The 24,818-nt window shown below is 41.5% G+C and overlaps 1 non-coding gene across 28 annotated transcripts in view; it reads right to left on the bottom strand.

The window, feature by feature from the left end:
* Window positions 1-1,144: 1,144 nt before the first annotated feature.
* Window positions 1,145-24,818, bottom strand: part of LOC124173581 — a 289,573-nt gene continuing 265,899 nt past the window's right edge. For 14 of the 28 annotated variants that reach the window (XR_006868642.1, XR_006868643.1, XR_006868628.1 and 11 more), the window contains 4 exons: window positions 9,164-11,296; window positions 8,912-9,034; window positions 1,718-1,955; window positions 1,145-1,619 (listed from right to left, as the gene is read on the bottom strand). This is a non-coding gene — a transcript (uncharacterized LOC124173581). The other 14 variants (XR_006868644.1, XR_006868647.1, XR_006868654.1 and 11 more) reach the window with 12 other exon arrangements.

The following is a 24,818-nucleotide window of genomic DNA, read 5'->3' as shown; positions in this document are numbered from 1 at the left end:
GATGCGACTCATGGTTAAAACTGTAGCTCAAGAGTTATCACCGTTCAGATTTTTCGCGTGAAATTTTTCAACTCAGTATAATGGACAAATATGTAGCATTAGGTAATTCAAGGCGAATTTTGACAGGAGACGCTTAAAAGGTCTATAGAACTAAAAGAAATAAGAGTGAAGTGTCTCCAAGCGATTGCATTTATAGTTCCAGAGATAACCGTGGTTTTATATGTATTGGGGTATAGCGTGAAGGGATTTTGACCCAAAACCTTATTTTGCCATATATAGGATAATTACCGACGGATTTCGGCGAAATATGTCTTAAAACGATCACAATTATGTGTACTACATGCGTGCAGAGTTTGGGAGCGATGCGACTCATGGTTAAAACTGTAGCTCAAGAGTTATAACGGTCAGATTTTTCGCGTGAAATTTTTCAACTCAGTATAATGGACAAATATGTAGCATTAGGTAATTCAAGGCGAATTTTGACAGGAGACGCTTAAAAGGTCTATAGAACTAAAAGAAATAAGAGTGAAGTGTCTCCAAGCGATTGCATTTATAGTTCCAGAGATAACCGTGGTTTTATATGTATTGGGGTATAGCGTGAAGGGATTTTGACCCAAAACCTTATTTTGCCATATATAGGATAATTACCGACGGATTTCGGCGAAATATGTCTTAAAACGATCACAATTATGTGTAGTACATGCGTGCAGAGTTTGGGAGCGATGCGACTCATGGTTAAAACTGTAGCTCAAGAGTTATAACGGTCAGATTTTTCGCGTGAAATTTTTCAACTCAGTATAATGGACAAATATGTAGCATTAGGTAATTCAAGGCGAATTTTGACAGGAGACGCTTAAAAGGTCTATAGAACTAAAAGAAATAAGAGTGAAGTGTCTCCAAGCGATTGAATTTATAGTTCCAGAGATAACCGTGGTTTTATATGTATTGGGGTATAGCGTGAAGGGATTTTGACCCAAAACCTTATTTTGCCATATATAGGATAATTACCGACGGATTTCGGCGAAATATGTCTTAAAACGATCACAATTATGTGTAGTACATGCGTGCAGAGTTTGGGAGCGATGCGACTCATGGTTAAAACTGTAGCTCAAGAGTTATCACCGGTCAGATTTTTCGCGTGAAAATTTTCAACTCAGTATCATGGTGGGACGGATTTAAAAACATTGATGTGATCGAATCAAATATTTGTGGGGAGTTTTGGTGCCACAAAGTCGATAGCTCGAATAATGTACTGTCATATGTGCACGTCCCAGTTCCTAGAGTAAGATTAGTGATGGAATGTTAGACATTGTGTGGAAACCAAATTCAAGAGGCATTTCGATCGGACAAGTTTAGAACGTTGGGGTAATTAATTCAAATTTTTTTGTGCAGTTTAAGTGCTACCAAAATGAACAGTTTCAAATAATATCAGCAAAGGTTTGTCACATAGAGAAATATTTCCTTGTCAGCATTCACCAAGGACTCCAACAGCATGGGACATAACTCCAACAGCATAAGACATGGAGACCACAGGCTTTCTTTCAGGCAAACTTCTCATGCAGCAGACGTGGTTTAAATGATCAGGACAGACCCGTTCCTACATGCCAGAGGACGTGAATCTGAAAGAAAGTTAAAATCTGACATATATCGATATCCCTTCGGCTCACACTTAAATTGAATTCCTGTCAATAGAGCCTTCCTTCAAGTGAAGATATACCATGAAACATTCTCCAATTGTACCATGCATGAAGTTATAAGTCACTGCAATTCAGTGTGCATAATTATTTAGTTTAAAAAAGTTTTAGTTAAAAAAATATTTGTATGTGATAGTGTTCGTAGTTTAAACGAGGATATATTCGAAAATGTGGATTGTACAGCACAGCAATTCCAGTCATAAGCTTCCTAAAATAACCGACATTCTCCCTGATGTAAGATCCGATGTGATCCTCCAAGACCTGAAATGGAATTACAGAGACTATTAAAACGATACATGTAACTTTCACAGGTTGTAAAATCTCACACATTAACCAAACACAAGAATGAAGTTGAAATGTCGTTCAGCATTTGTCAGGTGTTTGAAAGGCTGTTCATGGCAATGTACAAGGTATATCATATTCTCAAATAACACAAGCTAGTTCATGCTATTAGTGAATACACGACTTATATATTACAATCTCAGGATGTCAACATGACATTTCTAGATTCCAACTCAATATCATTTATAATTTCAAAAATATCCCTTTTCAAGTGCCTGATATTTTGCAAAGGCAATATTTCCAATAAAATCCTAAGTTTCCTAACTTTAAATAATATCCTAAGTGACGTTCCAAAGAAAATTAATGTGTTTTCATATTTCATGCGATCACTCGGAAAAACTCCTATGTCAAACTTTTCTCCTCGAAATTACATTTCTCGACCGATGTACTCAGGATGACTATTAAATTTATCACATATTCACACCTTCCATTCCCATAAAATATACTTGCCGTCAGAATCGAAATTTTTTAATTATTCCACCCGATATCCAGAAGAAATTATCATAGGGCGTTAGCTTGGCCCAAAACTTTTTACAACTCACCGTCACCGTTACAACTCTTTCACGTCCACGACTCAAGTACAAAGTTTTACACGGATTTCCCGAATAACATGGTATTTAAAAATCCGAATTGCTGTGTATCTTGTTCTAGAATGTGTGTTGATGTGAAATAACACGTAAAACATTGCTTGGTGGCCACTTTGTGTTAAATAAACGGCTTTTTCCGTCATCTCGACTGCTCGGCGTGGCATTTCGGAGTAAACTTAGGACAGGAATTTAGTGTACATTGTGGGATTAAAACTCTGAAACCAAGTGATTGTCGTACACACACGTTGTATGGTGTTGACAAAGATAAGAATTACATTTCTGTCTCGACGGTATAGCATATTATCGCCTTAGAGTTTGAAGTTAGGAGAAGGCAACCAGTACTGCATTATAATTTTTTTTCCAAAATCGGTACGGTGCGGCGTGGGTTTCTGGACTACGAAACACGTTACATGCTGTAAGTTTTATGGTGAACATCAGAGATGAGAGAATAGGAAAGAGAGCAATCAACTGAAGCCAAATATAATGCATCACATGTAGTTTCTTCGTCACGGTACTAAATCAATTCTATCACGCAATCATCAAATCGAGGAACTCGACTACATCAGTACTAAACTCCAGTGTAGACATGCAATTATAACACGTAATCAGTAGAAAAACATCAAAGGCATTTATTTAATACTGGTTGCAGAGAATTTTCTCCGCCGAAACTTTTTCTTGAGACATAATTTCGCTGTTAGCAGACGGTGCCTGCTCTTGGAAGTACTGCTTTCATTAGTTTGATAACCCCGACGAAAAAGACATATAATGGATAAATTCGTCATTCGTAAAAATAAAAACTAACGTCCAATCGATCGGGATAGCCGAATAATCCACGAATGGGAAGGAAAACGTATTAATCTCGTGATATGAGAACGGATGCTATTTTGACCCCGGTAATCCGACGTTCGGGCCCCGAACGAGAAACAAGACACTGCCGAATTCCACTGCTAAGCTCCGCCTCTCCCAGTATGAAAAACTTGGGTAGCAGTTTACATAACCATTTCATATATTTTTCTGTGTTTAACGGAATATTGACTCGTAATTATAAATACTCGCTTTATTTACTTTTAAAAATCATATTAAACCTTGGCTGTAATAATGATACGCATCGAAAAGCTCATTTATGAAATCAGCTGTTTGTAGAGGGTATGAGAACATTACGAATAATTCAGACTGGTGGTTATAAAAATCTAGGGTTAAGCAATTTTTAAAAAATTTTATGCATCCACCGAGATTATTACAACGACATCGATATACAGGCGAAGCAGAAATCAGCCAATATATTCTTGTCGTGATCTGTCGTAGTGACTTTCTGATTTACGTTTTCGTCATAACAAAATGCAGTAATCGAGTCGGTATTCTTAAGTTTTCTCAAGAGTAGAGTGTGAACAAGTGATTTTTTAACATTATGGTATGAATAGACTGACGGAATCATCTACAAAAACAATTCCTTCGAAGATTGCTCAAGACCACAAATTTTTCAATTTCAAAACCCAATTGTTGCTAATGATGACCTCACCCTCTGGTCTTTGGACAAGAGTCCATGTATTATTTTATTATATCCATATATTATAGAAACAAACATTACTGTGAAGTGTTACAGCCTCAGAATGATTTATTTAAAAAACATGCTATTTGAAGTGCCTGGCATTTTGCAAACTAAATTTTCAAAATCAACATTATATCCTAGAAACCTTAAAAAACAATGGATTTTGGTGGGACCGGCTTTAAAACGATAAGAAAATTAAGAGAATTGTTTGTGACGAGTTTAAGTGCGAAGGATGAAACGGTTTAAAACGTATCTCAGGATTTGTTAAATAAGAAATGAAATTTTCAGTTTCGATACAATAAATTAATGCAAAATCAGTAATTGAAGACGGATTTTGACCTGAGAGGTCTAAAAGGTTCCTTTTACTAAAACAAAGACGAGAGTGGAGTTTCAGAACGATCGACTTATGAGTTCCTAAAATAACTTCAGTTTTCTGTTTGACGTTTTCAGCGTGATGTGGCCAAAATTATATTTCGTGCTAGAATGGTCAATTACGAACCGATTCTGATGAAATTTGTTTTAAATCGTCCACAATAATGTGAGTATCAAATCGTGGTGAATTCAGTCCCTGGGGTTCGAGTAGTTTAAGATAAATCTGAGAGGATGTGTTTGAAAAATCCAATTTTTCGCTTGCAAAATTAAAAACATGTGTTTAAAAACAGTAATTTAAGAGGGATTCAGACAGGAGCTGTTTGGATCGTTCCTTCCACCGTAACAGATGAAAATGTGGAGTTTCAGAAGGATCGACTTATTAGTTTGGGAGATAAATATCAGGTTGACGTTACTTTCTGGGAGCGCAAGCCATTTTTGAAGCAAATACTTTTTTCGCCACACGAGACATAATTACCCAATTATTTAAATGAAACATGGTTTTAAACGATGACCGTTAAGGGCACTACCAACGTGGGTAGTTTGGGATCGATCCATAAAATAGTTTAACTTAAATGTCAGGAGATGTCAGGGAACAGAAAACGTTTCAGGAGTGAATTTGAAATTTTCCTTGAAATACAGAATTTAATTCCTTTTTTGACAGGAGACGTATGAAAACGTTCGCATAACCTAATAGATGGTGAATTTAAAGTTTCAGAACGATCGACTTATGAGTTCCTTAAATAACTTCAGTTTTCTGTTTGACATTTTCAGCGCGATGGGTTTTGTCGCCAAAATTAGATTTCGTGCTAGAATGGTCAATTACGAACCGATTCTGATGAAATTTGTGTTAAATCGTCCACAATAATGTGAGTATCAAATCGTGGTGAATTCAGTCCCTGGGGTTCGAGTAGTTTAAGATAAATCTGAGAGGATGTGTTTGAAAAATCCAATTTTTCGCTTGCAAAATTAAAAACATGTGTTTAAAAACAGTAATTTAAGAGGGATTCAGACATGAGCTGTTTGGATCGTTCCTTCCACCGTAACAGATGAAAATGTGGAGTTCCAGAAGGATCGACTTATTAGTTTGGGAGATAAATATCAGGTTGACGTTACTTTCTGGGAGCGCAAGCCATTTTTGAAGCAAAAACTTTTTTCGCCACACGAGACATAATTACCCAATTATTTAAATGAAACATGGTTTTAAACGATGACCGTTAAGGGCACTACCAACGTGGGTAGTTTGGGATCGATCCATAAAATAGTTTAACTTAAATGTCAGGAGATGTCAGGGAACAGAAAACGTTTCAGGAGTGAATTTGAAATTTTCCTTGAAATACAGAATTTAATTCCTTTTTTGACAGGAGACGTATGAAAACGTTCGCATAACCTAATAGATGGTGAATTTAAAGTTTCAGAACGATCGACTTATGAGTTCCTTAAATAACTTCAGTTTTCTGTTTGACGTTTTCAGCGTGATGTGGCCAAAATTATATTTCGTGCTAGAATGGTCAATTACGAACCGATTCGGTTGAAATTTGTTTTAAATCGTCCACAATAATGTGAGTATCAAATCGTGGTGAATTCAGTCCCTGGGGTTCGAGTAGTTTAAGATAAATCTGAGAGGATGTGTTTGAAAAATCCAATTTTTCGCTTGCAAAATTAAAAACATGTGTTTAAAAACAGTAATTTAAGAGGGATTCAGACATGAGCTGTTTGGATCGTTCCTTCCACCGTAACAGATGAAAATGTGGAGTTCCAGAAGGATCGACTTATTAGTTTGGGAGATAAATATCAGGTTGACGTTACTTTCTGGGAGCGCAAGCCATTTTTGAAGCAAAAACTTTTTTCGCCACACGAGACATAATTACCCAATTATTTAAATGAAACATGGTTTTAAACGATGACCGTTAAGGGCACTACCAACGTGGGTAGTTTGGGATCGATCCATAAAATAGTTTAACTTAAATGTCAGGAGATGTCAGGGAACAGAAAACGTTTCAGGAGTGAATTTGAAATTTTCCTTGAAATACAGAATTTAATTCCTTTTTTGACAGGAGACGTATGAAAACGTTCGCATAACCTAATAGATGGTGAATTTAAAGTTTCAGAACGATCGACTTATGAGTTCCTTAAATAACTTCAGTTTTCTGTTTGACGTTTTCAGCGCGATGGGTTTTGTCGCCAAAATTATATTTCGTGCTAGAATGGTCAATTACGAACCGATTCTGATGAAATTTGTTTTAAATCGTCCACAATAATGTGAGTATCAAATCGTGGTGAATTCAGTCCCTGGGGTTCGAGTAGTTTAAGATAAATCTGAGAGGATGTGTTTGAAAAATCCAATTTTTCGCTTGCAAAATTAAAAACATGTGTTTAAAAACAGTAATTTAAGAGGGATTCAGACATGAGCTGTTTGGATCGTTCCTTCCACCGTAACAGATGAAAATGTGGAGTTCCAGAAGGATCGACTTATTAGTTTGGGAGATAAATATCAGGTTGACGTTACTTTCTGGGAGCGCAAGCCATTTTTGAAGCAAAAACTTTTTTCGCCACACGAGACATAATTACCCAATTATTTAAATGAAACATGGTTTTAAACGATGACCGTTAAGGGTACTACCAACGTGGGTAGTTTGGGATCGATCCATAAAATAGTTTAACTTAAATGTCAGGAGATGTCAGGGAACAGAAAACGTTTCAGGAGTGAATTTGAAATTTTCCTTGAAATACAGAATTTAATTCCTTTTTTGACAGGAGACGTATGAAAACGTTCGCATAACCTAATAGATGGTGAATTTAAAGTTTCAGAACGATCGACTTATGAGTTCCTTAAATAACTTCAGTTTTCTGTTTGACGTTTTCAGCGTGATGTGGCCAAAATTATATTTCGTGCTAGAATGGTCAATTACGAACCGATTCGGTTGAAATTTGTTTTAAATCGTCCACAATAATGTGAGTATCAAATCGTGGTGAATTCAGTCCCTGGGGTTCGAGTAGTTTAAGATAAATCTGAGAGGATGTGTTTGAAAAATCCAATTTTTCGCTTGCAAAATTAAAAACATGTGTTTAAAAACAGTAATTTAAGAGGGATTCAGACATGAGCTGTTTGGATCGTTCCTTCCACCGTAACAGATGAAAATGTGGAGTTCCAGAAGGATCGACTTATTAGTTTGGGAGATAAATATCAGGTTGACGTTACTTTCTGGGAGCGCAAGCCATTTTTGAAGCAAAAACTTTTTTCGCCACACGAGACATAATTACCCAATTATTTAAATGAAACATGGTTTTAAACGATGACCGTTAAGGGCACTACCAACGTGGGTAGTTTGGGATCGATCCATAAAATAGTTTAACTTAAATGTCAGGAGATGTCAGGGAACAGAAAACGTTTCAGGAGTGAATTTGAAATTTTCCTTGAAATACAGAATTTAATTCCTTTTTTGACAGGAGACGTATGAAAACGTTCGCATAACCTAATAGATGGTGAATTTAAAGTTTCAGAACGATCGACTTATGAGTTCCTTAAATAACTTCAGTTTTCTGTTTGACGTTTTCAGCGCGATGGGTTTTGTCGCCAAAATTATATTTCGTGCTAGAATGGTCAATTACGAACCGATTCTGATGAAATTTGTTTTAAATCGTCCACAATAATGTGAGTATCAAATCGTGGTGAATTCAGTCCCTGGGGTTCGAGTAGTTTAAGATAAATCTGAGAGGATGTGTTTGAAAAATCCAATTTTTCGCTTGCAAAATTAAAAACATGTGTTTAAAAACAGTAATTTAAGAGGGATTCAGACAGGAGCTGTTTGGATCGTTCCTTCCACCGTAACAGATGAAAATGTGGAGTTCCAGAAGGATCGACTTATTAGTTTGGGAGATAAATATCAGGTTGACGTTACTTTCTGGGAGCGCAAGCCATTTTTGAAGCAAATACTTTTTTCGCCACACGAGACAAAATTACCCAATTATTTAAATGAAACATGGTTTTAAACGATGACCGTTAAGGGCACTACCAACGTGGGTAGTTTGGGATCGATCCATAAAATAGTTTAACTTAAATGTCAGGAGATGTCAGGGAACAGAAAACGTTTCAGGAGTGAATTTGAAATTTTCCTTGAAATACAGAATTTAATTCCTTTTTTGACAGGAGACGTATGAAAACGTTCGCATAACCTAATAGATGGTGAATTTAAAGTTTCAGAACGATCGACTTATTAGTTTGGGAGATAGACCTCAGGTTTGCATTTGGAGATTGGACCGTGATATGTTGTTGCAAATAATGTGATTAAAATGGAATTCTACAAAAACAAATGATATTGGCAAAGGTTAATTTCTTCGTCAGCATTCAGCAACACTGTCGTGGTTACCCATCGAAGTTAATCTTGAACTTGTATAGCTTCAAGAGCCGATGGCAAGTCCAACTTGGAGACCAACATGGACAGGCAAACTTCTGGCTCAGCAAAACTGGGGCCACAGCAGGGGACGCGAACCTGAAATAAAGTTAAAAAATGTATGAGCATGTCTACGCATACAGATTAGAAGTCAATGTTTTATAATAAACTTCACGGCAAGTTGTTAACGTATGGTGCTGGAAATAACAGTGCCATTCATGAACTCACTAGTCTGTCATCCATCAGTACGTGTCGTCAAGTGTTATTAAAATAGTATTTCCACCGAGTTTCATCATTCACAACTTTAAAAAATATCCTAACTGACGTTCCAAAGAAAATTAATGTTTTTTCATATTTCATGCCATCACTCGGAAAAACTCCTATGTCAAACTTTTCTCCTCGAAATTACATTTCTCGACCGATGTACTCAGGATGACTATTAAATTTATCACATATTCACACCTTCCATTCCCATAAAATATCATTGCCGTCAGAATCGAAATATTTTAATTATTCCACCCGATATCCAGAAGAAATTATCATAGGGCGTTAGCTTGGCCCAAAACGTTTTCCCCCGTTACGTAAACCTGGAGACCCTTGTCGGTATTACGACAGTAATCTCAGTAAACGATCAAGGGTTGAAAAAAAGGGAAGATTTCGGCAATGAGTTAAATTACACTTGATGATCACGAGTAAATTTCTCCAAATCCCGTCTTAATCTCCCGAGTTTCGTTGCCATGAAAAACGTTTGGGCCAAGTTGACGCTGGCGCGATGCATGCATATCGCCGTTCAAATAATATGATTAAAATGGAATTCTACACAAATAAAAGATAATGGCAAAGTGTATCAGACAAAGAAAAATATATTAAAGCATACATAAGTGTCGAGTTTCGTAGCCTTAGATTAATTAGTTTAAAATATATCCCATTAGAAGTGCCCGAGATATTGCAATGGCTGATTTTCCGATATAAACATTATATCTTATGAACAGTAAAAACCAACGGATTTTGATGGGACTAGTTTTAAAAGAATAGGAGAAATAAGGCAATTGTTCGTGACGAGTGTCAGTGCGATTGAATTAATGGTTTAATTAATATGTTGCAATCCCTGTCTGTCAACATGAAATTCGTAGAGTCAAACACAATGTTATTCATAAAAACCATAGTTACCGTGGGATTTTGATGGGAGACGCTTTAAAACGTAGATAATAATTATACAAACGTTATTAAAGAGTTTTGTAACCCTAGAGTTAGTAATTTCAAAAATATCCTATTTCAAGTGACTGATATTTTCAAAAGGTGTAATTTCCAATGTAAACATTACATCTTACAAACCGTTAGAAGCATCGGATTTTAGTGGGACAAGTTTTAAAAGAACAGAAGAAATAAGGCAATTGTTCGTGACGAGTGTCAGTGCGATTGAATTAATGGTTTAATTAATATGTTACACTCAGTGGCTGAGAAACTGAAATTCCAAATGTCAAACTCAAAATTATTCATGAAAACCATAGTTGCCGTGGGATCTTGATGGGAGACGCTTTAAAACGTAGATAATAATTATACAAACGTTATTGAAGAGTTTCGTAACCCTAGAGTTAGTAATTTCAAAAATATCCTATTTCAAGTGACTGATATTTTCAAAAGGTTGATTTTCCAATATAAACATTATATCTTATAAACCGTTAGAAGCATCGGATTTTAGTGGGACAAGTTTTAAAAGAATAGGAGAAATTAGGCAATTGTTCGTGACGAGTGTCAGTGCGATTGAATTTATGGTTTAATTAATATGTTACAATCTGCCGGTGAAAAAATAACATTACATGTGTCATACAGAAAATTATTTGTTTAAGCCATAATTACCGAGGGATTTGGACGGGAGACAATTCAAAACGTAGGTAACGTTTACACGAACATTTTTGTGGAGTTTGGTAGCCACAGAATGAATAGTTTGAAAAATATCCCATAAATGTTCACAAAGTTGTCATCGTGTCAACATGCAAATCTGGGAACCCACTGTGGAGTATGTGGCTGTATGATGCAACACAATATTTCTTAACATGCAACTAAACTACACTAATAATAAGCACTGTTGTACACATGCATTTAAAACTTGATCATTTAATCACTTGCACACCGCTCACTTCACGGTCACACGCATTTCTTTAATACTTTCACAGAAAAACTTCAAAATGCACCGATCACAACAAAACTTCACTTCTAAGACTCGGGCAGGATTCCTCGTAAGACCGTCACTTGCTTTCTTAAAATTACCCAACAGCCATTCAACAGTTGAAATGCATTTCTGTTTCCCAAGGGTACATTTACAGGTTGTCGGCGGCGATCGGCTCATCACAGTTCAACCTGAAAAATTGACAATAATAAAAGCACGTATTCCCGCCAACTTCCATTGCACATTCAAAATATATCGACACCACTTCAAACCACCGATCCATCCCCATGAACAGAAGACGTAGCTAATTCGAAATTAATCAAAAACACATCATCTCTTAACGAACGATATCATGCAATCACATTTGCCGGTCGTAGAACAGGCAACACGATAACTCGACTACATCAGTAATAAACTCCAGTGTAGAAATGCAATCATAACACGTAATCTGCAGTTAACATCAAAGGCATTTATTTAACACTCGTTACAGAGATTTTGTACCACCGAAAATTTTCCCGGAGACGTAACTTCGCAAAAGGTGCCTGCTCTTGGAAGTACTGCTTTCATTATTTTGATAACCTCGACAACACAGGGATATGATGCCTAAATTCGTCATTCGTAAAAATTGAAAGTTACGTCGAATCGATCGGGATAGCCGAATAATCCACAAATTGGAACGAAAATGTATTAATCCCGTGATATGAGAACGGCTGCTTTTTTGACCCCGGTAATCCGACAGCTGACGGGAAAAACAAGCGACGTTCGGGCCCCGAACGAGAAACAAGACAATGCCGAATTCCTTACTTTCAGCAGACTATATCCTAGCCACCACAAGACAATGCTTTTGGGCTCTTATTCTGTACATGAGTCGCAATAAATAGCACATGCTATTCTGCGGGTCATCATTGCAACGAGACCGTATTCCAAATGAAGCGTTGTAATATTTTTTTTCGCAATGGGAGTCTTGCCAAGCTCCGCCCAACCTAGTATGAAAAACTTGGGTAGCAATTTCCGTAAACATTAGATATTTCATATATTTTTCTGTATTTAACGGAATATTGACTCGCTATTATAAATACTCGCTTTATTTACTTTTAAAAATCATAGTAAACCGTGGATGTACATATGATACGCATTGAAAATCTCATTTGTGAAATCAGCTGTTAGTCGAGGGTATGAGAAAATGACGTGGCGGTTATTTGTTTTCGTATCGGCTAATCATTATTATGTGATCACATTTCAATGTGGAAAATACAATCGGCATTAAAAGAGGGTGTGAAACCAATTTTTTGCGAGCCACGGCAAGTTCCTATTTCATTCAAAGGAAAGGTTGAGAAGGAACTTGACAGGCTAGTATCTGAAGGTCGTTGGTTCTTCAGAGTTGTTTAACCTCTCTTGCTGACTGGAGTGATAACAATTCATTGAAGCATAACTCAAGTAAATGTAATGTACTTACCTTTTGTCGAGGGAAAATCCCATACTTAAAGAACTACATTTTAGGTTAGCATAGGCTGAATAGTTAGCATAGTTAGCATAGGCTGAATTTTCGATAACAACATTATGTCATATAAACGGTAAAAACCAGTGGATTTTGATGGGGACGGTTTTAAAACGTTAAGAAAATTGAGACAAATATTCGTGATTAGTGTCTGTGCAACAGAGTTAATAGTTTTAAAATGTGTTACAATCTGATACTGAGTATATCATTTTTCCATCTTCATACTCAAAATTATTTCTAAAAACCATGATTATCGTTGGATTTTGACTCGTGACGTTTCAAATCGTAGGTAACATTAAAACAAACATTATTGTGGAGTCTCGTAGGCACAGTAGGAATAGTTTGAAAAATATCCCACATTATGTGCCTGACAGTTAGCATAGGCTGAATTTTCGATAACAACATTATGTCATGTAAACGGTAAAAACCAGTGGATTTTGATGGTCACGGTTTTAAAACGTTAAGAAAATTGAGACAAATATTCGTGATTAGTGTCAGTGACACAGAGTTAACAGTTTTAAAAATGTGTTACAATCTGATACTGAGTATATCATTTTTCCATTTTCATACTCAAAATTATATCTAAAAACCATGATTATCGTTGGATTTTGACGGGTGACGTTTCAAATCGTAGGTAACATTAAAACAAAGACTATTGTGGAGTCTCGTAGGCACAGTAGGAATAGTTTGAAAAATATCCCATATTATGTGCCTGATAGTTAGCATAGGCTGAATTTTCGATAACAACATTATGTCATATAAACGGTAAAAACCAGTGGATTTTGATGGGGACGGTTTTAAAACGTTAAGAAAATTGAGACAAATATTCGTGATTAATGTCTGTGCAACAGAGTTAACAGTTTTAAAAATGTGTTACAATCTGATACTGAGTATATCATTTTTCCATTTTCATACTCAAAATTATATCTAAAAACCATGATTATCGTTGGATTTTGACGGGTGACGTTTCAAATCGTAGGTAACATTAAAACAAAGACTATTGTGGAGTCTCGTAGGCACAGTAGGAATAGTTTGAAAAATATCCCATATTATGTGCCTGATAGTTAGCATAGGCTGAATTTTTAAAATCAACATTATTTCATATAAACAGTAAAAACCAGTGGATTTTGATGGGACCGATTTTAAAACGATAAGAAAGTTAAGGCAATTATTCGTGACTAGTGTCAGTGCGATTTATTCAATGGTTTGAAAAAAATATTACAATATGAATATGACAAAATGAAATGACAGCTGTCATACTGAAAATTATTTGTTTAAGCCATTATTACCGAGGGATATTGACGGGGGACGTTTGAAAACGTAGGTAATATTAAAAAGAACAATTTTGTGGAGTTTCGTAGCCAAAAGAGGAATAGTTCGAGAAATATCTCATATTTTTTCCTGACAGTTACCAAAGGCCGAATTTTCAAAATCAACATTATGTCATATAAACAGTAAAAACCAGTGGATTTCGATGGAATCGGTATTTAAACGATAAGAAAGTTTAGGCAATTATTCGTGACGAGTGTCAGTGCGAAGGACTCCACGGTTTAATAAATTTGTTACATTCCGTGGCTCAAAAAATCAAATGTCAATCGCCTTACTGAAAATTATTCGTTTAAGCCATAATTACCGAGGGATTTGGACGGGAGACGTATCGAAACGTAGGTAACATTAAAAGGAACATTATTGTGGAGTCTCGTAGGCACAGAATGAATAGTTTGAAAAATATCCCATAAGTCGTATTCATGTCAACATGCTATTCTGGGAACCCAGGGTTGAGTGTGTGGCCGTATGATGCAACGCAATATTTCTTAACATGCAACTTCACTACATTAATAATAAACTCTGGTGTACACATGCATTTAAAACTCGATGGTGTAATCGCTTGCGCACTGCTTAACTTCACGGTCACACGCATTACTTTAAGACTTTCACAGAAAAACTTCAAAATGCACCGATCACAAGAACACTTCACTCGGACGAATTTTTTTGCAATGCACACGACGCGGTGAGTGTGGAAATTTGTTGCACATAGGGAAATATAAAGGATCACACGATACAGCCTCTGCGAAGAGGAAATGCAGCAAATTTATAGTAAATATCTTGTCGTGGGCTAATTGCCTGATGCTCCAAGCTCGCCTGTAGCAGATAGTTCCGAAGGCGCCACTGGGGGCACCACCGCTCGGACGTCGCATCAATCAGCTGTCTACGAGACGTTATTTTCTCGGTACGATTCCTTCAAATAATACCGCGTTATACAGAGTATTCATACGAATTCCTCCTCGGTGAGTGCACCGCGTTCTTTACCCGCTCACTAATAGAGGTTTTTGTGGTGTGGTTGCCACGGCAAAGAGTCATTGTTGGTCGAACGTTGAAAATGCATGCTTTGGAGGAGAGAAAGTACTTCGGAAAGGTAACGAAATGTCTACGATGAAGCGGAATGGTATTTAAAAATTCTCCAACCTTTGACTCTGTGGTGTTAAGAAAGCATCGAGGCCGTTAAAAATATTTTTTTAAATTAAAAGAAAAACAATCTGCAATGCTCTTCTTATGGGATAACGGTCACGGCACGTCGAGGGCCCCGAGGCCGTTTTCGCATGCGATGGACGTGAAAGGAAAAGCGTATTCCATCACTTGAATGAATTTCTAAGGTATCTTCAAAATTCCATTCGATTATTCCAATTAAAAGTTGTATAAAAAGTCATTGCAACGTTAATATGTCACGCCATGTTTTCCTCAGCCAGGCTGCGGTCCCAGAGTCCCGGGTTCGAATCTCGGAGTCGGTCGTTCTTTTGAATGGTATTTTTTCTTTTATTTTCACGACGTTATCGTTTCCCGAGACCTTCGTGCGAGCGACGCCTTCGTTCTTCGGCGACCATTTCAAGCATTTCGCGATCGTCAGCGCCACCGCAGCCCAACTACTCGCGCCAGACCGAACGCGCGCAGAATTCAAACTCGCCACCAGAACGGTCGTCGGGTACGCTTTTCGAGGGGGCAAAATTCGACGTTCCCCGCTTCGATCCCGTACGAAACGGTTTCCATCGAATACACCTGCGAGTCGATCGGATCGACGCGCTCCAATACCCGTCTCTGCATCGACGTTTCTCCCGAAAAACGCGTACGAAGTCGGCAGTTTCGCGATGCGGGCACGCATTCGGTGACGTGCCGAAACCTCGTCCCGAGCGTTTCTCGAAGAGAATCGCGAACGCATTTTCCCATTTCAATCGGCTCCACGGACGGCGATCGCCCCGGGAAGAAATTGCAATGTTTCCACCTTCGACATCGAATAAATCCGAGATCCGATCGCGCATTCCATCGTCCGCGGTACCATCCCACGAAAACACCATTCCGCGGCACGGAATACCGTCGAAATCGAATCCACGATCGATATTCTCCTCGGGAAAAATTTACAAAGTCGAACCTATCGAAAGTGACCGCGGTCGATACTCCCGCGGTATCGAATCGATACCGAGGTCGAAACGTCGCGGAGAAAAAATATCCCACATTTTTTTATATTTTTTTTCGACGTCCGATGCCGCGACGCGCACGATCGCGACCGCGCCTCCGACACGGCACCCGAATCTCGAAGAAATTCGAAAATTCGCGAACGGCGGTCGCCACGACAGACGCGCGTTCCAGATGCGAGACACACCGACGTCCCCTAAAACCACCCGAAAACCTTTCAAATTTTTTTCTCAAAAAAATTTTTCGGCGCGGCTGCGCCGCGCGGGAGGGGGGCGGGGGGGGGGGGGGGGGGCCGGCGAAAATTATTCTAAGTCCAGAAATTTTTTTGAGCGTCCGGGACGAAGCATTTTCAGTTCGACCGGCCCGCCGTCTGCGCGACGGGCCGGTCATTCCGCTCGGAAGCGGAAAACCACCCGAAAAGCCCCCGGGGACTTCCTTCTCCCTCGCGAGGGAGACCCAGAGTCCAACTCCAGGTCGGAAGCCCCGGGGGCTGTTCCGAGGCGCCGGAGACGCCTCGGAGTCCAGCCCGAAGGAGCGGGTTCCCAAAAGCCCCGGCGGCTTCGTTCCATCCGCCGGCGCTGACCCTCTTTCGAGAGTCTGAACGCACGATTACGAACCAGGGGAGGTCTTTATTTCCAGCGCGCAGAGACTCGTGAGAGCTAACCTCGCCTCCGACACCAATCCTTTCCCTCGCCTCCGTCGCCGTCCCCGACGGCCTCAGATCCTTACGGTGGAAACGAGGGCCGGAGCTTCCCGCGCCACGATCACCCAGTCACGCATTTTTCTCGCGACCCATCACTCCACATCCGCGGTCTCCCCGACACTCCGAAGTTCCTCGCGAAACGTACCGGTCCCAGAAAAAAATTTTTATCTCACGAACCCCGGTCACCGAGCCACGAATTTCCTCTCCGCGGCCCGCGTCACTCGTTCCCCGTCCACTATACACGCGTTCCTCACTTTTGCGCGCAGCGGGATTCTCCGCAAAAAATTTTTTAAAGCATCACTCGACTCCCTCGCGAAATATTCAATTCCGCGCTTCCGCCGCGATTAAAATCTCCATTCATAGCGAATATTTTTCCGCGACGAGCATCGCTCCGCCGCCGCCAGATGGCTTCCTTCCCTCCTCGCTCGAGACCCCCGAACGTACCTCCGCGGCGAGCAGATACCAACGCCGCCGAGGGCGAACTACTTGGTCCGGTCGGAACGCGTACGGGATTCGAACGGTGCAAATGCGACGCCAGACATTTTTCAACGGCACATTTTCAAAGACGGACTACGAGAGACGACGGAATCGATTATTGCATCACGGGACCGCTGTCGGAAACCGGTGACCATCCAACGGAAAGGAATGCGAACGCACTCGCGGAGAAATTCTATCCTCGAGTCGCCACGATCGTGACGACTAACTTTTCAAGGATTCGGTCGCGTGCTCGCCGACGGCCACACCGCGTACGATTCACCGGTTCTCGTTCGATCACCCAAGTTAAACCACGTAGGGCCCGAAAACACCGGGCGTAATTTTTATTCTCCGACCGATTAAAAAATATTTTCGATCACCGACCACGAGCGATGCGTGCCCAGAATATGCCGAGAAAAATTCTGTTCGGAAAGATGAACGTCACCCCGTCGAATGTTTCCCAAGAATTCGCGCATCCGCATTCGAGGGAAACGGAAATGAATTCACAGCGTGGTATTCGTCCCTTCGTCGACGACTTCGATACGAACGAAGTAATGTCAGCGGTCGCCGACGAACTCGCAGCAAAGTAATAATTAATCTCGACCTTCCCGGGACGAGCATCGCATCGCGAGTGCTCGAGGAGTAACACGCGCTGCCGCCAGATGGTGCGGGGGGGCCTGCTCCGCTGGTCGGCGACTGCCTCGCCGGGCGCGTACTCGCTCAAAATTTGAAAGTTCCATTTCCCCGAGGGAGAGCGAATCGATTACGACCGAGATCAAAAATTCCAATCCACGCACTGTCGAGTCCTCGGATCTCAATTGCCGTGAAAGATTACTACTAATGACGGCGATGGCACGAAGCCTTTCCTTCGAAGGACGCAAAGCCCGCGAAGGACGGGACAGATTTATTGGAACGGTTTATCATCGAACGCACGACGTCCTACGAAGCACACTGTCGGCGGGCTGTCGAAGACATTTAAACGCCCGGTTTACGGAATCGACGAGGCACGACTGAGATCGATTCGAAGAGATGAATATTAACGAAAGCGTCACAAAGACCACGACAGAACCGGCGTCATTTCGGTAACCCGCTGATGAACGTGAATCATTCGCTTCGTCTTCTCACGGCGGCCACCGCACGAAGTAGTTACCCGCATTCCGCCGCTAGATGGTGTCCTCTCCGCAGTGCACTGCTCGTGCGACTCACGGTAGGAAACTTATAATCGCCCGTGGGAGTGCACTGCGGGATAATTATTCGCCACGCAGCGGTAATCCTTGCCATAACGAACGAACCGTCGACTCATCAAATGTGAAGTATTGATATTATCAGGAATCACAGAAAGTACGATCGTACAACATGATGTCTCGGCCCGGCATTGACTGGCAAGTAGGAAACAGAATTAAATGGTGGTGAAGCAAATTGGAAGTCACGGGAAAATCACACACGGGAAATTTTATGACGCTGGTCGTTCGAAGCAAGGCGTTAAGTTTTCCTTCACTGCTGATTCCGCGGGTTCTTTTCGTGGACAATTGAATCGTCAATGTTTGCTGGGAGGAGTTCTGACACGTCCAATAGAGCATGCCTACCGAGTGGTGCTCGTCAAAAATGTTTTCGGCAATGCTACGCGAAGCTCACTTCTCCACGATATTCAGCGAAAGAAATATTTTATCCGAGGAATAAATGGAGGGAGTTCTCTACCGAAACGAGCGAATTACAACACCGAGACATTACCGAACCGACCGCGATTGACAATGCGTGTGGGGATAATATCTTTGAAAGCCACGATGGACATGTTTTTCATAATCAATTACAGCTCCGATTATTGCACTATTCATTTGTATTCTGCAGGCGAGACGCTCATTAATCATTCCTCTCCTTCAAATATTTACCCGGCGTCGGTCTAAACCGTCCGTTGCCATGCAACTTTAACGACGGCTGTCGACCGCGGGCTCAGTTCGTGCTATTTCCTGCGGCTGGTAGAATATTCTTCGATTCTGCGCTCACGTATCTAAAAGATTTCGCGAAATTTAACGGAACAGAGTCGGACGACAAACACGCTTCGATTGCAATCGCCGTCGCCAATGCATTTCATCACTCTCCTTCGACACGCTTCCACACTAACACTCGCATTTACAATGCACGCTTTCACAAGGAACGAGGCGTTCTAACGGTGACACATAAAATGTTGCTACGGAGTAATAAACAATTACCCGCGTCTCGTCCTGCGACGCGAGCACTGCCGGAGTACAATCTGCCGCCGACAGATGGCGCGGGGGGGCTCTTCGCAGTCGCTCGCCGTGGACGCCCAGAGCGGAATTTAAAATGTCGTCTCTCGGTGGGAATTCTATCCCGGATTGCGACTCGGCGCAAATATGTGAACGCTCTCCGTGACGAACGATTCGTCCACTCATCCGCGGTCGATAGTCGTGAAATGCGGAGAACAAATGTTGTCACTTACAACAATGTACTATATTTCCAACGACGCGAAGCACGGAACATCCGTCAATAATCCATTCGTCAGACACAGTATCGTTGAAATCGGAACGCGACCGCCTCGGTAATGACCACCTGGCAGTGAAGTGTCTTTCCTCCGCCCGCCATTTGCATTTCATTTCGGCGTTCCAAGGGAGCGGACCGCTTCCACTCCAGCACACTCCGTGCGGCCAAAGAGGGTGAAGGGCAGGGGGCCGCGAGGCAGGGAACATCTCGACCGCAGGTGCTCGTCGCGAGACGTTCCTGGCTCTCCAGCATGCATACTTTATATTTTTAAAAATCATTCAAAGGTCGGAAAAACCGCTCCAAGCACCTTTTTCACGCGTCTTCCCCCAATTACTCCGGAACCATTGCGAACCTCTCCGATATCCTTCCAGCTCTCGACACATCATCGCATTCCGTGCTTTCGCTGTGAATTTCACGTCTTCATCACGTATTTCAGTCGCCCAAAAAATTTTCGAAAGTCGCCCCTACCACTTCGGCAAACTTTTTTTCACCCAACTTTTCCATTTAACGCGCCGTGAACGATCGCATTCGCTTCGAATTTTTAAAATTAACGTTCCGCATGTTAATATTCATTTTCCTGCTTAATTACGACCACGTCCGACTGCATCTCATAATTTTCCACGAATTTCCAAAGTCCTCCCGAAACGTGGCGACGAATTTTTTTCGATGGTTTTCATTTTTTTACTCCTCAACGGTACACTCTGACGCAGAATCTTTTCCATTTTCGCAAATAACACAACATCGTACGTTTCAGCCATTAATTTCGTTCTCTCCAGACCTCATCTACATATTTTCCACGATTTTCGAAAGTGAAGGCGAAACATTTTCTTCACATTTTTTTCAAGTTTCTAATATTTTTACCTCCGTTACCTCAAATCTTTCGGGATATCTCGTTCCATTTCCTTTTACTACGAGTACGGATACACATTACTGCTCGATTCTGTGCCCATAGGATGGAATTTACTAATTTTCCACGAATTTCATAGGTCGACGCGTACTAAATTTCACCGACTCTTTTCGAGGTTTTTCATTTTTTGATGCACTTTCGCTACCTTTTCTTCCCATTTTCTTTACGCATTCGTAAAGAACAATATATTCCACGCTTTCCTGAATTTTTTCACGACGACCGAACGCATTCTTCTAATGTCGAGTGAATTTCAAAGGTTTCCGCCACTAATTTCGCCGTTCCTTTCCCATCGATTTTTCACGTTCCGACGCATCCCGAGACGCGGATAATATTTTCCTGGAACACGCACGCACGTCACGCGTCCACCCAGTGAACGTGGACCACACGGGAAAATTACACGAATCACCACGACTCGATGATGGAGGTTTTGCGCGAAATTGGGCGTAAAAATGCGCCTTTTAAACCCCTCCCGGTGGCAGGGCAGTGCGCATAAATTACGCGGACGTCCACGAACAACCCCCACACGATATCCGCCACTGATAACGCCGACATCTTCACACCGGGGGGTCGAAAAAAATTCCCCCCCGAATTTCCGTCACCTCGCAGGGGCAGTCGACGCAACCCGCATCGCACCCACATGCAATTTACCCATTGCAACATGCGGGATTTGCTCGAATCGCTCCCATTCGCTCCGATACCGTCCGATTTCGTTCCCACAAGTCTCGAATGGATTCTAACGCAGCAATCGTTTCCATTCCGGAAGATCTGAGCGATATCTCGAATTTTTTTTCTCGCCACTTTAACACGGGAAACCCCATTGAGCATGGTGGATTTGCTCGCGTCGCTCCCATTCGCTCGTTTACCGTCCGATTAGCCAATCACGTGTCCCCAATGGATTCTAACGACGTAATCGTTTCCATTCCAGAAGATCAGAGCGATATCTCGAATTTTTTTTTTCAGAAATTTTAACATGGGATTCCCTATACAAGCACCCCGGATTTGCTCGCGACCTCGTAATTCCGCCGTTTCTCGTTTGTTTCCCTTCCCACAAGTCCACGGGCGACTCTTGTGACGTCATCGTTTCGATTCCCGAAGATCAGAGCGATATCTCGTCTCTTTCCGAGTCAAAAATTTTACATGGGAAAGGGTACCCGCTTGGCCGCGATTTGCTCGTGACGTCATAAATCGCTCGATTCTCTTTTGTTTCGCTTCCTTCCGGTTCGTGAGCGACTCTGATACGCCAATCGTTTAAATTCCAGAAGATCTCTGCGATATCTCCAGTATTTCCGATCGCATTTTTTTACCCGGGAAATCCCATAAGAGCGTTCCCGAAGTCGCACTCGAACACGTTTTTCGATTGTTTTCCATCGAAAAATCGCCATTTTTCAATAATTCTCCGGAATTAAAATATAATTTTCGTTACTTACGAAATTTAAATTGCCATTCTGTAAAGACAGCATTTTCCGTCAGGAAACAAGCACTCCATCTGCAAAAAAAACATCTTTTCATAAGTTTTATTCGTACCTTCCAGTATTCATTTCAAATATTTTTCATTAGTTAATTATAATTATCATTAATTACAACTTTATTATTTTTTCATTCTCTTTCAGCTTTTCTTTACGAAATATTATTTCATTCTCGTCGATGAAAGCAATGGGAAACAATCGTCCGTATGACGTCTAGTCCTGAAAAGGACTTTTGTTTTTGTGCCGACGAGAAGTCGACAGCGACGACGATCTAAGCGCGCTCTCCGCGGATACGGCGTGCCAGCAGGATGTCCTTTGGTGCACGATGGTGACGCGCTCGGCGTGGATGGCGCACAGGTTGGTGTCCTCGAAAAGACCCACGAGGTAGGCCTCGGACGCCTCCTGCAGAGCCATGACGGCGGAGCTCTGGAAGCGGAGGTCGGTCTTCAAGTCCTGGGCGATCTCACGGACCAATGGGCGCTGGAAGGGCAGCTTGCGGATCAGAGTGCTCTTCTGGTATCATCTGCTGATCTCTCGGAGGGCCACGGTACCTGTGGGGCTTCTTCACTCCACCGGTGGCCTCTTGCGAGCGGCCTCGGTGGCCAGCTGCTTCCTGGGGGCGGTCGACTTACGGGCTGTCTGCTTGGTACGTGCCATTTTCCTGTCGGGAAAGTAACTGAAGCGGCCGATTTCTCGACCCAATATATTGGCACGAGTGTGTAGACTCTTACATGTGCCGAAATGTGATTGGCTGAGAGTGCGAGACCGTCGAAAGACGTTATAAAAAGAAAGCAGAACGTAGCGCAACCACGATTCTCTCACCGAGACAGCAGCGACATGACCGGACGAGGCAAGGGAGGAAAAGGCTTGGGGAAAGGAGGCGCCAAGCGTCATCGCAAGGTTCTTCGCGACAACATCCAGGGCATCACCAAGCCGGCCATTCGCCGTTTGGCCCGCCGTGGAGGAGTCAAGCGTATCTCCGGACTCATCTACGAGGAGACCCGCGGTGTGCTCGAGGTGTTCCTGGAGAACGTGATCCGTGACGCCGTCACCTACACCGAACACGCCAAGAGGAAGACCGTGACCGCCATGGACGTCGTGTACGCCCTCAAGCGCCAGGGACGCACCCTGTACGGATTCGGTGGTTAGATTTCCATCGCGGCAGCAGCCCATTACATCTGGCAGCTGCAGCATCATCGAATGACAAAGGTCCTTTTCGGGACCATAGAAAGTGCAGGATATTATTTGCCATTGCTTAAACTTCCGTTCGGAAAGTGGTCCGATTATCACTTACGGTTATCGATTTTCACTCGCCCCGTCGATTTCGAATCGCCTTCGTGCTCTTCCGTCGATTCCGCTTCGTTGGCGGCTTTTACGACTGCTTTCGGAGTGATGACGTCATTGGTGGGGTGAACGTCGTTTCGATGACTGACGATCCAAACCCGTGCCAAAGTATCGAAAGTATCGAGAATCGACGTTTTCTAGCAATTTCGATTCTCTCGAGCCCAAAATATCGATGCTATGGCCGATAATTATCGAAAAATTCAAATTGCGAATTCAGATGTTTTGACCAATAGAGTATCGGCAGAGTGTATTAAAACTCGCCACCGACACAGAGTATCGATGAGAACATCGATACTTTGCCCATAATTGAGGCAAGAATGAATATTACGTGCACTTTTCGAAGGGGCGAAACTCGATGTTCCCCGCTTCGATTGTTATCGAAATGGATTCTATCGAATATACATTGAATCAAATTGTATCGATATGCTCGAATATCGATCTCGATATCGATACTTTTACCAAAAATGGTGTCCAAAGTCAGCACTTTTGTGTCATAGGTACGCTATTACGGATCAAAAATATCGATGTTGCAAACGACAAAGGTACCGTTTGTCGACTGAAATGTGTACACCTACCGTTGTTCTTTATTACTGTTTATTCAAATTGACAATTTCATGTATGCATGGCTAGAAAATAAATTCCAAAGTCGACCCTTTCGCAAAAATGCCTCTTTCAATGTCCAACATTTGTTATCGAAAAATCGATATTTCGAGCACCGATCGAATCGATTTTTAGATATTATCTAAAGGTACCGCCAGTCTTTAGTATCGAAAGGCATCGAAATCGATTCTTATATCGATACTTTTCTCAGGAAAAAAACTTAAAATCGCAATATTCGCAGAATTTTTTTCAGAGTTTTCGAGATCGATTAATTCGATACTTTGACTATGGAAAGTATCGATTCTCAATTTTATCGATAGAATATCCACCTTATTGCATGGCTACGTATCGATATCGATACCATGACCGATAGTTTACTCAGATAAAAAATCTAAATTCTGAACTTTCGCAACCATTTTTTCCATGCTGCCGATTCCAGATTGATGCAGCCGCACGAGACGATCGTTAACGTCATTTCCTTGTAATGACCCATTTGCAACCAAGGGCACTTTGCCACTCAGAAAACTGGTGGGACAGTTTCTCTTACCGTCAAACCGTTTCTCCCTCATTCCACCTTTTTCAGCTGCACTCCATATTCCACGTTGGCTTCACATTGTAATCCATCTTCGAAAGCCTCTACTTTGTCACGGAAGGTCCGCGCTTCCGCTGTCTTCCTTTCCGAAACTGCAACATTTCTGAAAACTAACTCTTACAGATCCATTTCCGAAACTGATGCTTTTGAAATGGAAATTTT

The sequence above is a fragment of the Ischnura elegans genome, unplaced genomic scaffold (genome assembly GCF_921293095.1).
Source record: "Ischnura elegans unplaced genomic scaffold, ioIscEleg1.1, whole genome shotgun sequence".
Taxonomy (NCBI): domain Eukaryota; kingdom Metazoa; phylum Arthropoda; class Insecta; order Odonata; family Coenagrionidae; genus Ischnura; species Ischnura elegans.
This window is presented reverse-complemented; position numbering and strand designations above follow the sequence as displayed.